The sequence below is a fragment of the Sorex fumeus genome, unplaced genomic scaffold (genome assembly GCF_029834395.1).
Source record: "Sorex fumeus unplaced genomic scaffold, SorFum_2.1 ptg000024l, whole genome shotgun sequence".
Classification (NCBI taxonomy): domain Eukaryota; kingdom Metazoa; phylum Chordata; class Mammalia; order Eulipotyphla; family Soricidae; genus Sorex; species Sorex fumeus.
Window position 1 is genome coordinate 35967789 of NW_026606081.1, and position 21193 is coordinate 35988981.

A 21193-nucleotide genomic window follows, 5' to 3' on the forward strand; every position below is an offset into this window, starting at 1 on the left:
TTAGCTCAGTTACTCAATTCAATATATAGTATTTTTAAAAAATAATTTTATATCTGTGTACCACCCCATATATTTCATATTACTGCTTCACATGTACAGCTTTCTACTTCGTTGTAAGAACACCAACCTGCCAGGTTTGAAATCACTAGTAGACTTGGGCACCGAATGGCAGATATTCTATGCTGAGTGGCACAGCTTTCTTTTGCCACATTTATATGCATTGCTAATATGGGATTTTAGTTACCATTCAAAGTCTCTCATGAACTTATCTATAGCGTAGATGTATGACTGATGTCATATCTTGCCAAATTTCTCTGAGTGTGACTTTTTGCTAACTCGCTGGGTTTGGGATTAAGTAGCATTATTTGCCACCTTTTATGTTGTATTTATAAGAAAGAAAAAGTAAAGTACTATCATTACTATTTTGGATTGTTGTGCTGGTGTAATGTGGTTTTAACATCAATAAATATTTAAGAAAGAATAGTTGCTGTTGCATGAAGCAAAATGTTGTGTTTTCTGTGGCCACTATATTTAATAAGTATACACTTAGAGGTTTTAAACAACACTCGCTTCATAGCCCACAGTTTTGCAGGCATGACATAGCATGGCATAGCTGGGCTCTCTGGAAGGGTGATACAATCAATATCTGCTGGACCACACTCTCCCCTGGAACTTTAAATTCTTTTCCAGATTCACATAGTTGTACCAGAATTTAGTTCCTCACAGTTGCTCAGAGGAGGCCTGTTTGTCAAGGGTCACATTCATTGCAAACATCACTGCATGACCCCTATACTCGCCCCCCGCCACCCATTCAATTAGAAAGAATCCTCCTTACATCTATAAAATCCTTTCAAAGGGCTGGAGCGATAGCACAGCGGGTAGGGCGTTTGCCTTGCATGCAGCCAACATGGCCAACACAGGTTCGATTCCCAGCATCCCGTATGGTCCTCCGAGTACCGCCAAGAGCAATTCCTGAGTGCATGAGCCAGGAGTAACCCCTGAGCATCGCCAGGTGTGACCCGAAAAGCAAAAAAAAAAAAAATCCTTTCAAAGCAGCACCTAGACTTGTGTTTAGTTGAACAGGTACAATATGCAGAAATCTGGGCGCCATCTAGTGAGTTCAGCCCCTTGGTCACATCAGTCCTTTGTTGTGCCCAAGTTTCAGATCCCCAACTGCAGAGAGACCAAGTCCACACACCATAATGCAAAAGCAAAGGAACTCTATTATTAGCCCGAGCCAGCGTTAGCTTGAGCTAGGGTCCAAGTCTCATCCAATGCAGTGGAGTCTTGACAAGGACCCCGACTCCAAATCACAAGTAGTTTATATGGGGTTCAGAATTAAGAAGCAATTGATATACTGATCTATTTTTAGCATTCGTCCTATTACGATGGTGGTCAGCAGTTAGGCGATGGCTAGTAACAGTTTCTAAGGAGGGTACCCTGACCCCTCATGACCGGCCAGACCCAAATGTCCCATTCCTTATCTTGGCAAATTACTCAACTGGGACTTTCCCAGAAACTGCAGTTTTGCTTTGGGGAAACAGAAACTGAGGCCTAGCTGAGATTTAATGTTAGCTGAAGCTTGTCATGGCTGCTGTGGGGCCTGCTTTTGGGCCTCACACCTTTTATGCAGACAGAGAAACAACAGTCCCTACATGACCCCAGGGGAGAATATTCTGGAAACATATTCCCTCTCAGATACAGGATTCCAGATTAGATGGCCACAGATGATCACCCTGAACACAGCCCTCAAGACACACTGAATATTCAACAACACGTGGAACTATCACCTCTGCTTTGGGAGGGTTTTTCGTTTGGTTGCTTTTTGGTCCACATCTGGCTGCACTTGGTGATCACTCCTGGTGGCAGTCAGGGAACCAAATGCAGGTAGGCACCCTACAGTCTCTACAGCCCAGGACTGTCTCTGAGAGAAATCCCCAAATTAGCAGAGCAGCAATTACCCAGCAGACAAGTCCCATCAAAGTAGGGATGAGGGCCAAGGCAGTCTTGGTAAAACCTCCAGGGCAGTAACCCACAGTCAGGGGGAAGTTCATAGGCCTAAGCTTCTGCATGAAAGGTCTGAACCCCACACCAGGCACCCCAACTTCCAAAGCTGACCATGGTTGGGTTTCAGTCATAGTGTCCCACAACCATCCTTCCATCAGTGTACATTTCCCACCACCAATGTCCCCAGTTTCCCTCCCACCACTCTCCGTCCACCCTGGGCAAGATATTCCTCTAACAGGTCCCCCCCCCCCCAACATGGAACCAGCCACAAAACCAAGTCCGAGAGAACTGAGGCCACCGTAAGCTGAATGGCTCAGCCCAGCTTCCCCTGCCTGAGGCACAGGCAGCTTTTAACTCTCATCTGGGGGCTGATTAACCCCCTCTCCAGAGGCCTGGGCAGCCGGAGGGCACCATGTCTGTGGGCTCCCTCTGCCCTGCCCCTACCGCCAAGGAAGGAGCCTGTGTACACATGCGGCTTGTGCGATGCTGCCAGAGCACAAGTACTAGGAGCCTGAATCTCACAGCCAGCGAGGCCGCTGCCTTCACAGCAAGCACACACCAGACTCTCAGGGATCACTTCTCTAGTTCGTTACTAGAGGAGTTTCTCTGATCCTGAAGAGCACCCGGAACCATGAGGAGCCAGAGCATCCTCTCCTGAGTGTGAAGCCAGTTCTTGGTGTTGTATTTGTGACTGCCTTTGACCACTGACTATCATTTTTTCCATTCCTTTGGAAGAAGGGAGGGGAGGAGAGGGAAGGGAAGGAAGGGAAGAAAGGGAAGGGGAGGGAAGGGGGAGTAAGAGAGAGGAGGGAAGAAAGGGGAGCGAGGGAAGGGGAAGAGAAGGAAGGGAGCACTCTTGAAGGTCGCTGGGGGACCTATGTGGTGCTGAAGATCAAACTGATAATCTGCTCCAACAAAGAAGCTACTGTAAGCCCTGTACTGTCTTTCCATCCCATGTGTTGCTGCCTTTTAATGAGTTATTCCTAGTGAAGTATATAAACTCCTTGATTAGACAAAATTGTAATAGTATATATACATAAATCAGCATGAATGGATAAAACTAATTTTCGCATAAAATTTGACAGAATATCTGGCTACATTTTAACCATGCTCTCAAGAACTTCTTTGAGGTAGTTTCAAGAGCCTGGGTAGCTGAGAGAGCCGTACTTCCCCAGGAGAAATACACATTCCAGAAACTTCCAGCAGATTGATTCCAAGGGTCCCAAATCTCTGAGAAATTCTGACCCACTTGAACTCAAGAACCACTGTCAAGGGAGGGTCAAGATTCTTAATTCTCTCTCAGGATTCTTGATTCTTAATCAGATCAGCTGATTCTAGGAGCTATGAATAGCTGTTGAATTTACAAAGTATCTCTGTAGGATTAATAAATATTTCCCCGTCAGAAGAGACAGTGGTATTTACAAATGGTTCCTTGCTGTACCCAAGAAGAACAATATAATAGTAAGCATCTAATTCTCTTCCAGTGAAACTATCTTCACAAGTCCTCAGTAACTGTTTTAATTTACTGAGTTAAGGGCTGCCGATTCTGCAAATAGCCTCACATGTTGTATTTGGTGGGGCAAAGCAAATTCTCTTTAAGAAAGTGAACTCACCATCATCATAACGTTACTCGCTTGTCTCACTGTCTTCACTCAAGTCTACGGTGACTCTTCCAGAGGTGACCCCACAGGCGATGCTGCAAGAGCTTAAAGCAGAAACAGATGTGGGTCCAGCTGCCTTCGATTACACTGGACATTAAAAAAGATCCACCAACATGTAAAATCATGTCACTCTTCCATGCTTTTGTTTGGAAAAAAGTTGCCAGTCTTCAAAAAAATATTTATAACATCGATAATCAGGTGTTTGCTTTGGTATTTTGTAATAAGTTAATAAATATTGAAACATTCCATTTTAATTTCTATTACAGTAAATGCTGCTAGATAGATGTAACCAATGCAGTTAACAAATATTCTTTTGGGTCCTTCACCATTCTTTTTTTTCTAGAATGCAAAACAGTTCCAGAACCAAAAGATCTCACAGCCAATGAACTAGAACCCCAATCCTGGGGGTTCTGCTGATGAGAAGTTTACCCACAGCACCCAACAGTATGGATCCACAAATAGCAATTCCCAGATAGGCATCTGGAACTTCCATTTTGCTTTTTTTTAAGGGTTTTTATTGTTTTTGTTTGCTTTGGGGCCACACTCAGCCGTGCTCAGGGGTTACTCCTGGTAGGACTCAGGGGGACATATGAGATGCCAAGGACTGAAGCCAGGTCTGCCATGTACAAGATGAGTGCCTGAACCACTGTACTATCACTTGGCTCCTGAAGCAAGTACTTTACAATAAAACACAGAAGGACACAAGAGTGCAGTTCAGCAGAGAAGTCGCCTGACAGACATCAGACACACATTCACAGCTAAATCGATCTGATTGTGGTTTTTCCTTAGCCTGCCCTCAGATCACTTTAGGGCCCATTTCTCCCTCACAAACTTGATATACTGGCTTTCTAGTTGTGAAAAATTCAAGGCCAAGCAGAGCCACTGTGGACAGAAGCACCCCGAAGTATTCTGTGGAAATACCCCCAGCACTCACTCTGCTCATCCTCACCAGAAACCACAGGTAAATGCAGGAAGAGCCGGCTGTAGAACTAACCTTACCCAGCATGTCACATCACTGGTGCTCAAGACAGATGTGGAGCTTGGATGGAGGGTGGGAAAGTTGCCAGCGGTGGAACAGCAAAAGCCACTGGGGCTCCACTGAGCTGAGTACAGCAGAACCGCTGGGGAAGGTCTGATTAACATGAGCCGACCCTGGGAAACCGCGGAAAGCTGCTTGAGGCTCAGCAGATCCCTCACGGCCCGAGGGCACACATACTTACTGCTAACTGACCCTTACCTAGGGGAAATGCCTGATGAGAACACCGCTCTACACAGTGGGAGCTTGAGAGGGAGCTTTCACTCTGAGACAGGGTCATAGAGAGAGACACAAACCACCAGGATGTGTGTGTGTGTGTGTGTGTGTGTGTGTGAGCGTGCACGTGCTGTGTATAAATCAGGTTACTGGGTGTGTGTGTGTGTGTGTGTGTGTGTGTGTGTGTGTGTGTGTCAATTACAATCAGTTACAGGGGTGCAACTTGAAACCAGGACTTTCTGGTTCCAAGGCAATTTCTTCCCACTAACCTCACTGCAAAAGCCATGAAATCCTTTTCTGGGACCAGGGCATGAACACTTATGAATTGGCAAGTGATTCAATTACAGCAGATATACAGTTAGGAAAAGTCACTCAAAACTGCAGTCAGCAAGACCCAAACAATATTCCTATAACATCCCTGACAAATACATTCGGCATTAATCTCAAATATGTCCCCAGATATTTACATAAATATGTCAGCTATTATAAAGATTTGTATCACACTCGGAAGAAAAATAATCGCCACTTCAACGTACATTCTGAATCACCATTCATTTGAACACTATCCCCCAAAAGCTTTCAGAGAAACTTAATACTAAACAAATAAACATTTAGACTAAACTAAAGATGATTTTATTTACTATTGAACAGAGACTGCTCATCGAAAGTCTAAATAATCACTTGGATCACTTTGGCAAATGTCATACTAGCTGACATCACTCAGGATATGTTACTATAACTTGATAAATGCGGCTGCTGGGTTAATAGCTCCCCCCACCCCTCCCCAACGTAGAAAGGAAAATTTTGTTTTCAAATATTGTGCCCAGGGTTGGTTTCTACACAAGTTCATGAATCTACCCCTACCACTTCCATTCCTCCATTCCCTTTTATCCTAAGGTCCAATTCAACTATTTTTTAAGTATATGAAATGAATAATTTTCAAGATCTGTACACCCATGAAGCTTCCCCGCAATCAGATGGAGATGTCTCCCACTTCTAAAAGTTTTCACAGATCTTCTTTACATGGAGTCCAACCCCACAAGCCCACTTTCAGGCCCAGGTGATTCTCAGATACTTTCTCTTATTTTCAATTAGTTTGTGTGTTCTAGAATTCCATATAATTGAGGACAGTACTCCCTTGATCGATTTCTTTTGTTCAATGAATAGCTGATTTGTAGGATAGATATTACCCCCCAAAAGTATTAAGATACTATTAGACAGCTTTTTTTAAAAAAAAAAGTTTTGTTTGGGGAATATACCCAGCAGCTTCTGGGCTTACTCCTGGCCCCTCATTCAGACATCCATCCTGACAGGGTTTGAGGGACCATATGGGACGCTGGGGAACAAACCCTGGTCGGCCTCATGCAAAACAAGTACTAGCCCACTGTACTATCTGAATCCACTCAAAGAATTTTTAACATTTTATATTCCATCAACAGCAAGTGGGGTCCGAGCTGCTGTGGACAAGAACTGGTATGATAAATAAGTGTTACCATTGCCTCCAGTCCGATGGGGACATAGCAGTATCTCGTTACAGTTTTAACTTGGATATCACTCACTGAAGATACTGAGCATCCTTTCATATACTTAAACCATTAAAACATATTCTTTTGTAAAGTGTGTAATCAAATCTTCCATTCATTTTTGTATGGCTATATTATTAATCGCTTAATCACTTAATCCCCGTTATTCATCGATTTATTCGAGCGGGTGCCAGTAACGTCTCCATTCATCCCGGTTGCGTGCTAGCGTAGCCCAATGGTATCTGTTCGTTTTAGGAACATGTAGAGCCTCAAACCGATCATTTAGGGTCTTGACGAAGAAGTCTGACCATCTTATAGGTGGGCGTCCATGTGATCTTTTGATGTCTCGTGGAATCCAATCAGTAATGGCTCTAGTTCAGCGGTTGTCTGTAAACCTCATTACGTGTCCAGCCCATCTGATTTTTGATGTCTTGGCAAATGAGACAGCGTCTCTGATTCTTGAGCGTTTACGAAGATCAGAACTCCGGATTCTATCTCTCATTTGAGTGAATCGTGATATTCCAAGCATAGTTCTTTCGATTCCTCTTTGAGAGACCCGAATAGCGTTCTCATCCTGTTTTCATAGGGTCCAGGTCTCTGAGGCATATGTTAATGCAGGAAGAATAGTGGAATCAAAGAGATGTGCTCGTAGCTGGAGGTTCTTTGTCCTTTTAGTTATTTCTTCAATGCTCTTGAAGGCATTCCAAGCCGCTCTCTTCCTCCTGCGCAACTCAGGTGCCAGGTCATTCATCATGTTGATTTCTCGACCTAGGTATATATAACTGTTGCATTCGGAGATGGTGGTTCCGTTGAGAGCAAATGGAGCGTCAGGAACAAGGCTGTTTCTCATAAACATTGTCTTCGTAAGATTCAGCTGTAGTCCAACCTTTCCACATTCACGGTCAAAGTCATTCAGCATTTGTGCCGCTTGGTTGATGTTTGGTGTTATTAGAACGATGTCATCAGCAAAGCGGAGGTGGTGTAGTTGCCGACCATATATCTTCACTCCCATGTTTTCCCATTCCAGTCGTCGCATGATGTTCTCGAGGGTGGCACTGAAGAGTTTTGGTGAAATGGTATCACCCTGCTGAACCCCTCTCTTGATATGGATGATTACTTCTTTGTAGAATGGTGAGATCTTGGTAGTGAATCCGCAATAGAGCTCATGAAGGATCCTGATGTATTGAGTTTGTACGCCCTGATTGGCTAGGGCTTCCATGACCGCTTCCATCTCAACAGAATCAAAGGCCTTCTTTAAATCAATGAACATTAGACAGAGCGGCATCTTGAACTCCCGAGATACCTCAATGAGCTTGGTTATTGTGTGGATATGGTTGATGGTACTGAATCCTTTTCGGAATCCAGCTTGTTCACATGGCTATATTATTATACAGTGGTAATAGCATATTATTTATTCTAGAAGCAAGTCTTCTTCATAAATATGTATTGCAAATAGTTATTCTTTGTCCGTGACTTGCCTTTTCTTGTTCCTATGTGTCTTCCAAGACCAAAAGTTATTTTTTTGTTTTTATCCATTGAATCACTGTGGGAAAGGTTACAAAGCTTTCAGGTTTAGGTCTCAGTCATGCAAATATCAAACACATTTCCCTTTACCAATACTTATTTTTTACCATGAAGAATCCCAATAAAACCCCACCCCCCACCCCTCCCAGTCCCTGTAAGGCAGATGAATTCTAGTTAACACTCTATCTGCATTGATTAGATTTACTGTTTCAATAAAAGATTCACCACTATTATTTAGAGTTTACCCCCCCCCAAATCAGACATGCTGAAAATGCATTGTGAAGTGATTTGCTTTCTACAGCTGGGTTCAAGAATTAAATGTTGGTTTTGGATTTCTGCTATTTTACCTACTGACCCTGGAAGTATTTCTACTGAAAGTCAGATAGTTAAGAAATTGGTTTCTGTGTTCTGGAGTCGTGGCCGTGCTGGAGAGCCGCTCCTGGAGGGCAACTGGTGGCCTCAGTAGGGCGTGAAGGGCAGACCGAAACGCCCCCCCTCCCACGAGGTTTTAGTCGCCCCCACACCCCCGGCTCATACCTGCTGTCCACAAGGCTCCCATGCGGCCGCCATCTTTCTTTCCAGAGAGGAGAGGGCGAATGGGGCAACACCCTTTCCCCTCTGGCAGACTTGATGTCCTGGATTAACACATAGTCTGTTCACTTTTCTGCTCCAAGCTGCTGGGCTCTGCATTAAGTCCCTGTGCTTCTGGGGCCGCAGCTGCGCTGGAGAGCCACCCGCGGGGGGCAACCGGCGACCCCGGCAGGGCGCAAAGGACGGACCGGAATGCCCCCCGACCCATGAGGCCCTAGTTGCCCCCACACCCCCGGCTCACACCCGCTGTCCACAAGGCTCCCACGTGGCCGCCATCTTTCTTTCCAGAGGGAGGAGGGCGGAAGGGAGCAACACCCTTTCCCCTCCGGGCAGGGGATGATGGCCTGGATTAATGCATAGTCCTTTCACTTTTCTGCTCCAAGCTGCTGGGTTCTGCATTAAGTCCTTGTGCTTCTGGGGCTGTGGCCGTGCTGGAGAGCCGCTCGTGGGGGGCAACTGGTGGCCTCGGTAGGGCGTGAAGGACGGACCAGAACGCCCCCCCTTCCCATGAGGTTTCAGTCGCCCCCACACCCCCGGCTCATACCTGCTGTCCACAAGGCTCCCATGCGGCCGCCATCTTTCTTTCCAGAGAGGAGAGGGCGAATAGGGCAACACCCTTTCCCTCCGGACAGACATGATGGCCTGGATTAACGCATAGTCCTTTCACTTTTCTGCTCCAAGCTGCCGGGTTCTGCATTAAGTCCTTGTGCTTCTGGGGCCGTGGCTGTGCTGGAGAGCTGCTCGCGGGGAGCTACTGGTGACCTCGGTAGGGCGTGAAGGACGGACCGGAACACCCCCCCTTCCCATGAGGTTTTAGTCGCCCCCACACCCCCGGCTCATACCTGCTGTCCACAAGGCTCCCATATGGCCGCCATCTTTCTTTCCAGAGGGAGGAGGGTCGAAGGGAGCAACACCCTTTCCCCTCCGGCAGACTTGATGGCCTGGACTAATGCATAGTCCGTTCACTTTTCTGCTCCAAGCTGCTGGGTTCTGCATTAAGTCCTTGTGCTTCTGGGGCTGTGGCCGTGCTGGAGAGCCGCTCGTGGGGGGCAACTGGTGGCCTCGGTAGGGCGTGAAGGACGGACCAGAACGCCCCCCTTCCCATGAGGTTTTAGTCGCCCCCACACCCCCAGCTCATACCTGCTGTCCACAAGGCTCCCATGCGGCCGCCATCTTTCTTTCCAGAGAAGAGAGGGCGAATGGGACAACACCCTTTCCCCTCTGGGCAGACATGATGGCCTGGATTAACACATAGTCCATTCACTTTTCTGCTCCAAGCTGCTGGGTTCTGCATTAAGTCCTTGTGTTTCTGGGGCTGTGGCCGTGCTCCAAACTTAACTCTGATTTTCAGGGAGAAAGGTTGGGTGGTTTACTTCCCATTGATCACTTGCCATGCGGTTTTGAGAAAAAGTTCTAGTTCCCGCATACTCGAGCTGTGCTTGTAGAGGCTTCTGGTCACCGGGGTTCCATCTGGGGGAGGCAGGATGCGGTACCCACCCCATCTGGGACCCCCCGGCGATCTCGGCTCCTTTTGGAACCCGCTCCCCTTTCCTTTTTCTCCGGGATCTGTGGTTCCCGCCCTCCATGTGGTCCCTCTCTCCGGCTGTATGTTGCAAAGATGGCCCCAAAAGTTATTTTTAAAAATAAAATACTTTATTTAAATAACATGGCTTACAAAGTTGTTCATAGTACAGTTGTTATAGGCTTCTGATGTTCCAAAACCAACCACACAACCTGAGTGACTATCTTCCACCTCTTTCCCCATTTTTCAACTACCCCCAAACTTGCCTCCTTAACAATACTTAACAATACTTTGTTAGAGCAAAATGGCTAATGGAATTGCCAAAAATACTTTAGTAAAAGAAAATTTGTGAAAATTGTTCTATCTCTTGGCTGATTTTGGTGTTATTAAAACAATGTCATCAGCAAAGCGGAGGTGGTGTAGTTGCCGACCATCTATCTTCACTCCCATTTCTTCCCATTCCAGTCGTCACATGATGTTCTCGAGGGTGGCACTGAAGAGTTTTGGTGAAATGGTATCACCCTGCCGAACCCCTCTCTTGACATCAATGATTGCTTCTTTGTAGAATGATGAGATCCTGGTAGTGAATCCGCAATACAGCTCAGGGAGGATCTTGATGTATTGGGCCTGAATGCCCTGATTGGCTAGGGCTTCAATGACCACTTCCGTCTCAACAGAATCAAAGGCCTTCTTTGAATCAATGAACGTTAGACAGAGCAGCATCTTGAACTCCCGAGAAACCTCAATGAGCGTGGTTATCGTGTGGATATGGTCGATGGTGCTGAATCCTTTGCGGAACCCAGCTTGCTCGCATGGTTGTCCTTCATCTAGTGTTCTGCCAATCCTATTTAGGATGTCTCGAGTAAACAATTTGTAGATGACAGACAATAGGCAGATAGGGCGATAGTTGCCAATGTCATGGATGTCTCCCTTCTTGAACAGTAGTACGGTCCTGCTGGTTTTCCATTGGGACGGAACCTTGCATTCAGACAGGTAGCGTGTGAAGAGACGAGCCAGGGTATTGATGAGAACTGACGGCAGTTTCTTCAGGTTTTCAGGTCTGACCTTGTCTGGGCCGGGTGCTGTTCGTTTCTTTACCAACGAAATGGCGTGTCGGATTTCGGAAGGGAGAACTTTGGGAACGACATATCCATCCTGTGGAACTTGGTATGTGGGCAGGTGGACATGGCTATTGAAGAGATTTGAGTAGAAGTCATGGATAATCTTCACCATTGCCGTTCTGGAGGATGTGATAGATCCATCAGGACGTCGGAGGGCAGTCATCTTGGTCTTGTAGTTGACGAAGGACAGGTGGGCATTACAAATACTTTTCCCAGCTTCTGCCGCATCTACCAGCACTTCTGCTCTTCTCTCTTTGAGGTTTTCCTTGATTGCATCTCTTGCACTGCTTTGCGAGCTCGGATGTTAGCTTGTGGTTGCCTGAGGCATGCACCAAACCACGTTGGCGAATAAGCTCAAGAGTTTTCGAAGACAGGCGTTTTTTTGTGGCTATCTCTCTCGGCGTTCCTCGCACAATCATGGAGGTGCTGGACCAGTCAATCGTATTCCTCGTCAATGTTGTCAACAATGGCATCTTCCCATGTTGCTGCAATAGTGCCAAAGAGCTCCCAGTTGGTGGTCGTTCTGGGAGTTCTCTTTTTAAACTTTGCAGCCCTTTCTCCCTGCTCTGTGAAGTAGAATTTTGCACGAAGGAGATGGCGGTCCGATCCTGTTCGGAATTTTGGGACAACAGCGACATCGATCAGGCAAAACCGTCTATTGAATATAATGTGGTCTATTTCGTTGTGGAATCGTCCACCGGGAGACTCCCATATCCAACGTTTAGATTCAGCCTTCTGGAACTGTGAGTTACCATGGATGGTCTTGGTCGACATGATGAACCTTGACAGTCTCTCACCCTGTTTGTTCCATTCTAGGCCATGGGTCCCGATGTGAAGTTCTTCAGCTGATCTTCTCGGTCCTATCTTGGCATTAAAATCACCCACAAAGATCAGCCAAGCGGCACAAATGCTGGCTGACTTTGACTGTGAGTGTGGAAAGGTAGGACTACAGCTGAATCTTACAAAGACAATGTTTATGAGAAACAGCCTCATTCCTGACGCCCCATTTGCTCTTAACGGAACGACCATCTCCTAATGCAACAGCTATGTATACCTAGGTCGAGAAGTAAACATGACAAATGACCTGGCACCGAGCTGCGCAGGAGGAAGAGAGCGGCTTGGAATGCCTTCAAGAGCATTGAAGAAATAGCTAAGAGGACGAAGAACCTCCAGCTCTGGGCACATCTCTTTGATTCCACTCTCCTTCCTGCATTAACAGATGCCTCAGAGACCTGAGTCCTATGCAAACAGGATGAGAACGCTATTCATGTATCCCAAATAGGAATTTAAAGAGCTATGCTTGGAATATCACGTTTCACTCAAATGAGAGAAAGAATCCGGAGTTCCAACCTCCATCGACGATCAAGAATCAGGGATGCTGTCTTGTTTGCGAAGGTGTCAAAAATCAGATGGGCTGGTCACATAATGAGATTTAAAGACGACTGCTGGACTAGAGCTGTTACCGACTGGATTCCACAGGATGTCAAAAGACCGTGTGGCCGCCCACCTACCAGATGGTCAGATTTCTTCATCAAGATCATGAACGATCGGTTTGAGGCTCTTCATGTTCCTCGAGCGAACAGACACCATTGGGCTACACCAGCATGCGACAGGGACAAATGGAGACGTTACTGGCGCCCGCTTGAGCAAATCGACGATTAACGGGAAGTTAAGTGATGAAGTGTTCTATCTCAGACATAGAATGACTGCACTCATCTGGGGAACATAAAGTAACAAAATAGGAGATTAACGCCCAAGAATAGCCGAGATTAGTACCTGGAGGTTTACTCCATGGCTTGGAGGCCAGCCACACATGCTAGGGAAAAAGGCAGCTCAGATAGAGAAGGACCCACCAAATAAAGCGTGTTTGGAGGATACTCCCAGGATAGGAGAAGCATGCTGAAAGTAGACTATGGACCAAACATGATTGCCACTCATTGCCTCTTTTGCAAACCACAACACCCCAAGGGAGAGAGAGAACAAAAGGGAATGACCTGCCACAGGGGTGGGGTGGGGTGGGATGGGGGAGATGGGGGGTGGGAAGGATACTGGGATCCGTGGTGGAAAAAGGGCACTGGTGGAGGGATGGGTATTTGATCATTGTATAATTGAAACCCAAGCACAAAAATTTGTAAGTGTACAACTGTACCTCATGATGTTTCACTAATAAAAATTAAAAAAAAAAAAGAAAAGGAAAGAAAATTGTTCTATCTCACCCAAGGTTTTTAAGTCCTTGTCTGAGGATTTACTAAGCTGTTTGTTGCCAGTTGAGTCTTTCATTTGTTTAGTTGGCTTCTATGTTACTATCCCATCTAATCTGGTGTGGTCTACTGGGATTTCAGCATTATGGAATTTGGTGGTCCAGAAACTGCAGGATCTGTAGAACTGGGTCAATGAGTTGACAGGGTGGGGGCTGTGGGAAGGAGGTATGGCTGCTGGGTTAAAAGTTCTAATTTTTTTATATATAGTAGAAGACTAATATCCAATGCCAGAGAAATCAAGGGATAGGAGGACTGGTCAAAGCTTGGAATCTACCACAAGTGTGTATGGGATGGAAGGTGGATAAGACAGAGAAGGGACAAGTATGACAATAATAGCTGGAAATAATCAACACTCGACAAGAACTGAGTGTTAAAAGTTGGTAAAGGGATATACATGACAACCTCTCAGTATCTGTTTTGTAAATCACAATGCCTAAAAGAGCAGGGAGAGAGGAAGAGGAAGAGACAGAGACAGAGATAGAGACAGGGAAGAAAAGGGTCTGTCATAGAAGCAGGTTGGGGGTGGGGGGGTGATAGGTGAGAAGCTGGGAACACTAGTGCTGGGAAATGTGCACTGGTGGAAGGATGGGTGCTGAAACACTATATGACTGAAACCTAACCATGAACAGCTTTGTAAGGATCTTTCTCACAGTGACTCAATTAAATTTTTTAAAAAGTTCTTACTCTTTATAAAACCCAATTTACCACTATTTTTCTTCATAACTTTTGTCTTTTGTTTTTAGTAAACTTTGCCTTTTCTCAAGGCCCCCCAAAGCTTGTTTCTTACATTTTCTTCTATAAGTTTTAATTGTTTAGATTTTACATTTGTGACTTATATAGCTCAAATTAACTTCTAAGTATGGTGTGAAGTAGAGGTGAAGGTTGCTTTTCTACATGACTGACAAGTTGCTTCAATTCCATTTTCTGTGGCCTCCTGTCCCTTCACGGAGTGGCCTTGACACCTTTGCTAAAACTCAGTGACCATTCCTGAGCATGCACAACTCTGGATTCTCTCTTTTCAGCTCTATTGACGCGTGTGTCCATCCTGTTCCCAATATCACACTGTCCTAATTAGGCAGTTTTACATTTAGTTGGGTGTTACTTGAAAACAGTAATTTACCCAGTTTTGGCCATTGTATTTAAAAATGCTTTGACTAATGTAGGGTGACTGCATTTCTCTATGAATTTTAAAAGTTTATTAATTTCTATGTCTAAAAGCTCTGCTGGAAGTTTTGATAGCACTAAATCTATATGCAGATCTATTTAAGACTAATACCATGACAATGCTGAGTCTTTGACCCAAGAACATAAATTCTCAATTCACTCAACTCTTTGATTTCTCTAAGCAATCATCATTCAGTAGTTTGTAATATAGTTTGATTTCTCTAAGCAATCAGCATGCAGTAGTTTGGAATATAGTAATCTTATTCTTATCTTACATTTATTTCCAGATATTTCCTGTCTTTCAATGTTACTGTAATTTCCACCCTCATTTTCCTATGGTTTGCTACCACAGCAGAATCCTTCGTTTTTTTTTTTTCACAATGTATTTTGTAGAAGAAAATTTACACAATTTAATCATTATTTTATAATGAAGGTTAGAAATATCAAAATTCAACTGCTTTTGCCTGTTCTTGTTTTTAAGGAGGTTAACATTTCTCCAGTGTCTGTTATACTGCCAAGTACAACAACAAGGACATGCTTAATCAAGAACATATATTTTGTGAGAATGGTGTCTGGGCCTTTGTAGCACAACACTTTGACCATTGATATAATTCAACTCACTCTCCCTGCTTTTGTTCTATGATTAGCCAACCGTGTAATCAGAACTTAGGTTATTGCAGCAAACAAGGATCTGTATGTACCTACATTCTCTCTCACTCTCTTTTTTTAACCTCAATATTAATTTAGAAAGGGGTTTCTAAACTTTTAATGTGTTGTCATTCACATTTTTAGAGCAGATGCTCTGAACATTTTATTTCACTCTCAAAAAGAAAAAATATCTCTCAATAATATTAAAATTTGGGGGGTTTATGTTAATCTTTGATTGCTTTTCTTTTAAGAAAATCAGTCAACCCAAATATTGAAAAGATTCCAAATACCTATCAAATATTATCTATGCTTATCAAATATTGCCCAACTCAATTTTTTAAAAATAAATCAATGTTTAATATCATCATGCCAGACATAGGGCAAGGAGCTTAGAAATGAAAAATAAGATGAGGGGCATAATTCAAGTTTTGCCTAGAATGTCCAAGACCCTGATACCACACGCTCCCCACCCTAGCACCACTAGGAGAAAGACGTGGCCCCCTCCGCCCCACACCATCTTGTTCAGTATAGCCATTAAAAGAAAGATAAATAAACAATCTAAACCCACATTTCAATAGAGATTGATAAGAATAAAACTACTATAAAATATTTTTCTGCCAGAAAGTTATAGTACTTATTTTATTTTTTCATCAATTAGCCCAGCAAGCTACCGAGAGTATCTCGCCCACACGGCAAAGCCTGACAAGCTACCTGTGACATATTTGATATGCCAAACACAGTAACAAGTCTCACAATGTTACTGGGCCCGCTCAAGCAAATCGATGAACAACGGGAGGACAGTGACAGGGAAAAAAAAAGTTTTAATGATTTGGGAGCCACACCCAGTGGTACTCAAGGCCATTCCTAGCTGCTTTATGCTTTGCAATAACCCCTATTAGTGTTCCTGGACCCATAGACTGTGTCAAGGGCAAACTGGAATCAACTGAACAGCACGCAAGACAAGTACCACACTTCCTGGACTATCTCTCCAGCCCTATTTTGGTCATTGTTTGTTATAAGCAGTACTGAAAATTTCAGAATAGTGCCCAATGTACAATACCAAAGAAACTCAATTATGACATCAACCACATAGAGACCACAACTATCAAGAGAAAGAATATCAGCTACAACTTACCCAAACATTGAACACTGTTGTAAGAAATAATTTAATAGGTATAAGATGAATGATGGGGGACAAGACAAATTTATTAGACGATATACAGAGAAGCAATGAAGAGTAAGATTTCAATGAGCAGGAAAAACTCTCACAGGGCGCAACGGATACCTCATGGGATGAGGGGCGTTCCGCCCGTCCTTCACGCCCTACCGAGGTTACCAGTTGCCCCCCACGAGCGGCTCTCCGGCATGCCCATGGCCCCAGAAGCACAAGGACTTAATACAGAAAACCAGCAGCTTGGAGCAGAAAAGCGAATGGACTATGCATTAATCCACGCCATCTTGCCTGCCCGGAGGAGAAAGGGTGTTGCCCCATTCGCCCTCTCCTCTCTGGAAAGAAAGATGGCGGCCGCATGGGAGCCTTGTGGAGAGCAGGTCTGAGCCGGGGGTGGGGGCACGACGGATACCTCATGGGACGGGGGGCATTCCGGCCCGTCCTTCACGCCCTACTGAGGTCAACAGTTGCCCCCCACGAGCGGCTCTCCAGCACGACCATGGCCTCAGAAGCACAGAAACCAATCTCTTAATTATCTGACTCTCAGTAGAAATACTTCCAGGGTTAATAAATAAAATAGCAGAAATCCAAAACCGCGTCGCGGCTGCACGACATCATTTAATTCTTGAACCCAGTTGTAGAAAGCAATTCATTTCACAATGCTTTTTCAGCATGGCTGATTTGGGGGGGGGGGGGGGGTAAAGTCTAAATAATAATGGTGCAACTTTTATCGAAACAATGAAGCTAGACAAAGTAGACAGAGTGTTAACTAGAATTCGTCTGCCCCACAGACATTGGGGGGAGGTGGGGGTTTATTGGGGTTCTTGTGGTGAAAAATAAGTATTGGTAAAGGGAAATGTGATTGATATTTGCATGGCCGAGACCTAAACCTGAAAGCTTTGTAACTTTTCCCACAGCGATTCAATAAATAATAATAAAAAATAAAAAAACTCTCCACAGATGAAGGGGTTCCAAGCCTGAGGGAAACATTGATTTAGTGAGTCAACAAATATCTACTGTGTATCTGAATCTAACACTGAATTATGAGCTAACACTACAGTGAACTAGACACTTAAACTTACATTTCACTGGTTAGAAATTAGTCACATGGTAAAACTAGCTGAAAGCCAGTTTGATAATGGTTAATTCTTTATGTAAAAATCCATATGTCAGGGCTGGAGCAATAGCACAGTGGGTAGGGCATTTGACTTGCACATGGCCGACCGGGGATCAATTCACAACATCCATATGGTCCCCTGAGAACCAGCAGGAGTAATTTCTGAGTGCATGATCCAGGAGTAACTCCTGTGCATTGCCAGGTGGGACCCTAAAAGAAAAAAGAAAATCCATGTGTCAATAAGTATCATTTAGTCTGCGGGGAGGGAGAACTATATTAAGCACCTTTTCTGATCAAGATAGTATAAAACAAAATGAATTACAGGAACACCAGAAAATTCACAAAAACACAATTAAACAACATTCTAAAGCTTACTAATTGGTCAAAGAAATCATGAAATACCTTACAAAAACTCAAATGGGAAAACAGCACACTAAAACTTACAGAAAAACAAGTTGAAGATGGAAATTTGCAGCAATAAATGCCTATCTCTAGGTAAAGGTAAAGGTAAAGGCCCTCCCGTTGATCGTCGATTTGCTCGAGCGGGCCCAGTAACATCTCCATTGGAGACTTTGTTGTTACTGTGTCTGGCATATCGAATACTCTCGGTAGCTTGCCGGGCTCTCCGAGAGGGGCAGAGGAATCGAACTTGGGTCGGCCATGTTGGCCGCTTGTAAGGCGAACGCCCTACCCGCTGTGCTAAATGCCTATCTCTAGAAACAAGAAATATCTCAAAAAAAAAAAAAATGACCTAACTTTATACCTCCAGGTACTATAAAAACAATGATGAAATTCCAAGATAGAAAAAGGAGGTAAACAAAGATAAGAGCAGATGTTAAAAAAAAAAAAAGACTTCAGTCTTTTTAAGACAAAAGAAAAATAAAACTAGAAACTGGTTCTTTGAAAAGATAAAATTGACAGTTTTAGCAATACCAATTTTTAAAAAAAGAATTTAAATAACTTAGACGCAAAAAAGGTTTCAGCAGATATAAATACAACCATATAAATACAAAGGATTGGGGCTGGAGCAATAGGACAGTGGGTAGGGCCTTTGCCTTGCACGCGGCAGACCCAGGTTCGATTTCCAGCATCCCATATGGTCCCCTGAGCACTGCCAGGAGAGATTTCTGAGTGCATGAACCAGGAGTAACTCCTGTGCATCGCTGGGTGTGACTCAAAAGGAAAAAAAAATACAAAGGATCTTAAAACAAAACTTTAAACAATTCTGTCATCAAACTAGATCTCCTAGAAAAAAATGGATAAATTCTAGAAACATTCAACCTATTAACAATCATGAAAAAAAACCCAGAAAAATGAAAATACAAATACTAGAAAGGATAATGAGTCATAAAAAAACAATTTCAACAAAAGTCTGTGACCAACAAAGACTGGCTCACATCAAAAACAAACAAACAAACAAAACCAAGAACAACAAGTGCTGGCACGGATGGAGGAAGAAAGGAGTTGGTCGGAGTGCCGACTGGTCTAGCCTTTTGGGAAAATAATATGGGCATTCCTCAAAAAACTAGAAATTGAACTTCCATATGACCCAGCAATACCACTCCTGGGAATATACCCTAGAGACCAAAATCACACAGGAGATATATCATCTGCACTTCAATATTCACTGCAATATTCACTGTAGCACTATTCACAATACCCTGAATCTAGAAACCACCCACATAACCAAGAACAGATGAGTGGATAAAGAAAGGCTGGTACTAGGAATGGCTGAGATTAGTATCAGGAATTTTGCCCCATGACTTGAAGGCCAGCCACACGTGCTAGGTGAAAAGGAAGCTCAGATAGAGAAGAGAGTACCAAATGAAGGGTGTTGTGAGGGCCCTCCCAGGGTGGGAGAAGCATGCTAAAAGTAGTCTATAGACCAAACATGATTGCCACTCAATGCCTCTCTTGCAAAACACAGTACCCAAAAGAAGAGAGAGAGAACAAGGGGGAATGCCCTGCCACAGAGGCAGGGTGGGACAGGGGGGATGAGGGGTGGGAGGGATGCTGGGACCCGTGGTGGTGGAAGATGGGCACTGGTGGAGGGATAGGTACTTGATCATTGTATAACTGAAACCCAAGCACAAAAATGTATAACTCTATAACTGTACCTCATGGTGTTTCACTAATAAAAAAATTTAAAAAAAACAAACTTCTAAAATTCCACAACATTATAAAACAATAATAAACTGATAAAAATTTAAAAAAAAAGGCTGGTACATCTATACAATGGAACAGTACACAGCCATTAGAAAAAATGAAGTCATGAAATCTGCTTATACATGGCTAAACACATATCATGGAAATGAGTCAGAGGGAGAGAGACAGACATAGAATGATCACACTCACATTTGCGGGATAAAACAAACAAACAAAATAAACAGTATGAGAATAAAACCCAATGATAATAGAAACAAGGCCAGGGGATTGGTCCATAGCACAAAGGGTGCCAAAAGTGGTGTGTGTGGTAGGGGGTTGGAGGAGAGGGGCAGGAAGTGCAGTTAGGATAGAGAAGGGATCACTATGATAACAATAGTTGGAAATGATCACTCTGGACAAGAACTGAGTGCTGAAAAGAGATAAAGGAATATACATGATATATTCAGTAACAGTATCGAAAACCACAGTGCCTAAAAGGAAAAAGGGGAAAGAGGGAGAGAGAGAGAGACAGAGACAGAGAAAGACAGAGAGAGAGCCAGAGAGAGAAGAAAAGTATCTACCATAAACGCAGGCTCTGTGGACAGGGCAAGAGGGAAACTGGAGACATCAGTGATAGGAAATGTACACTGGTGAAGGGATAGGTGAGGAACATAATATGAAAAAAATCTCACAGTGACTCAATTAAAAAGAAAAGTTTATGACCAACAACTTCACTAGTGAGTTTGACCAAAATTCAAAAAAAGATGACCAATTCTTCTCAAACTTCCCAATGGCAAGAAATCTTGTCATGTCATAATATGGGCAGACCGTCATTGTCTTACTTTGGACCATCCACAGGCCATTAGCATCACTTAGAACTTTGGAGACATGTAGCACCTCAAGCCCTAATGTGAGTCAGCTGAATCTGAAGGTGCATTGTAAAAGAGGATTTTGAGTGACTCCTCTTTTTGAGAAGCTCTGCTCCATCTCACTTGGTATTACCAGACTGTTAATTTTTTCCAATCGAATGTTAAATGAAATGTCATAGTGGTCTTGATTTGCATACCCATAATTAGTTGGAACATATGTTCAACATATGTTGGCTTTGTGTCCTCTTCTGTAGAAATGCCTGTTTTGTATCTTCTGCCCATTTCTATTGGTTTATTCTTACTTATTGTTGGTGATATATTCTTAAGACTATCTATTAGTCATCTATGTTACATAAAGCCTTCTAGTTTGTAATGAGTCATTGTATTTTAAGTTGTTTTTATAACAAACATCTTAATTTTAATATAGCCATAATAACCAGCTTTTTCTAGGGTTAAGAACTCCTGGCATACCACAGGGTCAGAAAAATATTTACCTTGTATATTTTCTACTAAGCTTTTTGTTTTGACATTTAAATCATTTTTCCATCTGGAATTGATTTCTGTGTATCATGTGAAGTAAAGATCCAATTTTTCTTCCTTCCCCCATTTATTTTAAC

The 21193-nt window shown here is 43.7% G+C and overlaps 1 pseudogene; it reads left to right on the forward strand.

The window, feature by feature from the left end:
- The first annotated feature begins 2561 nt into the window (after positions 1–2561).
- On the forward strand, positions 2562–2761 carry LOC130023843 (uncharacterized; annotated as a pseudogene).
- Positions 2762–21193: the final 18432 nt, after the last annotated feature.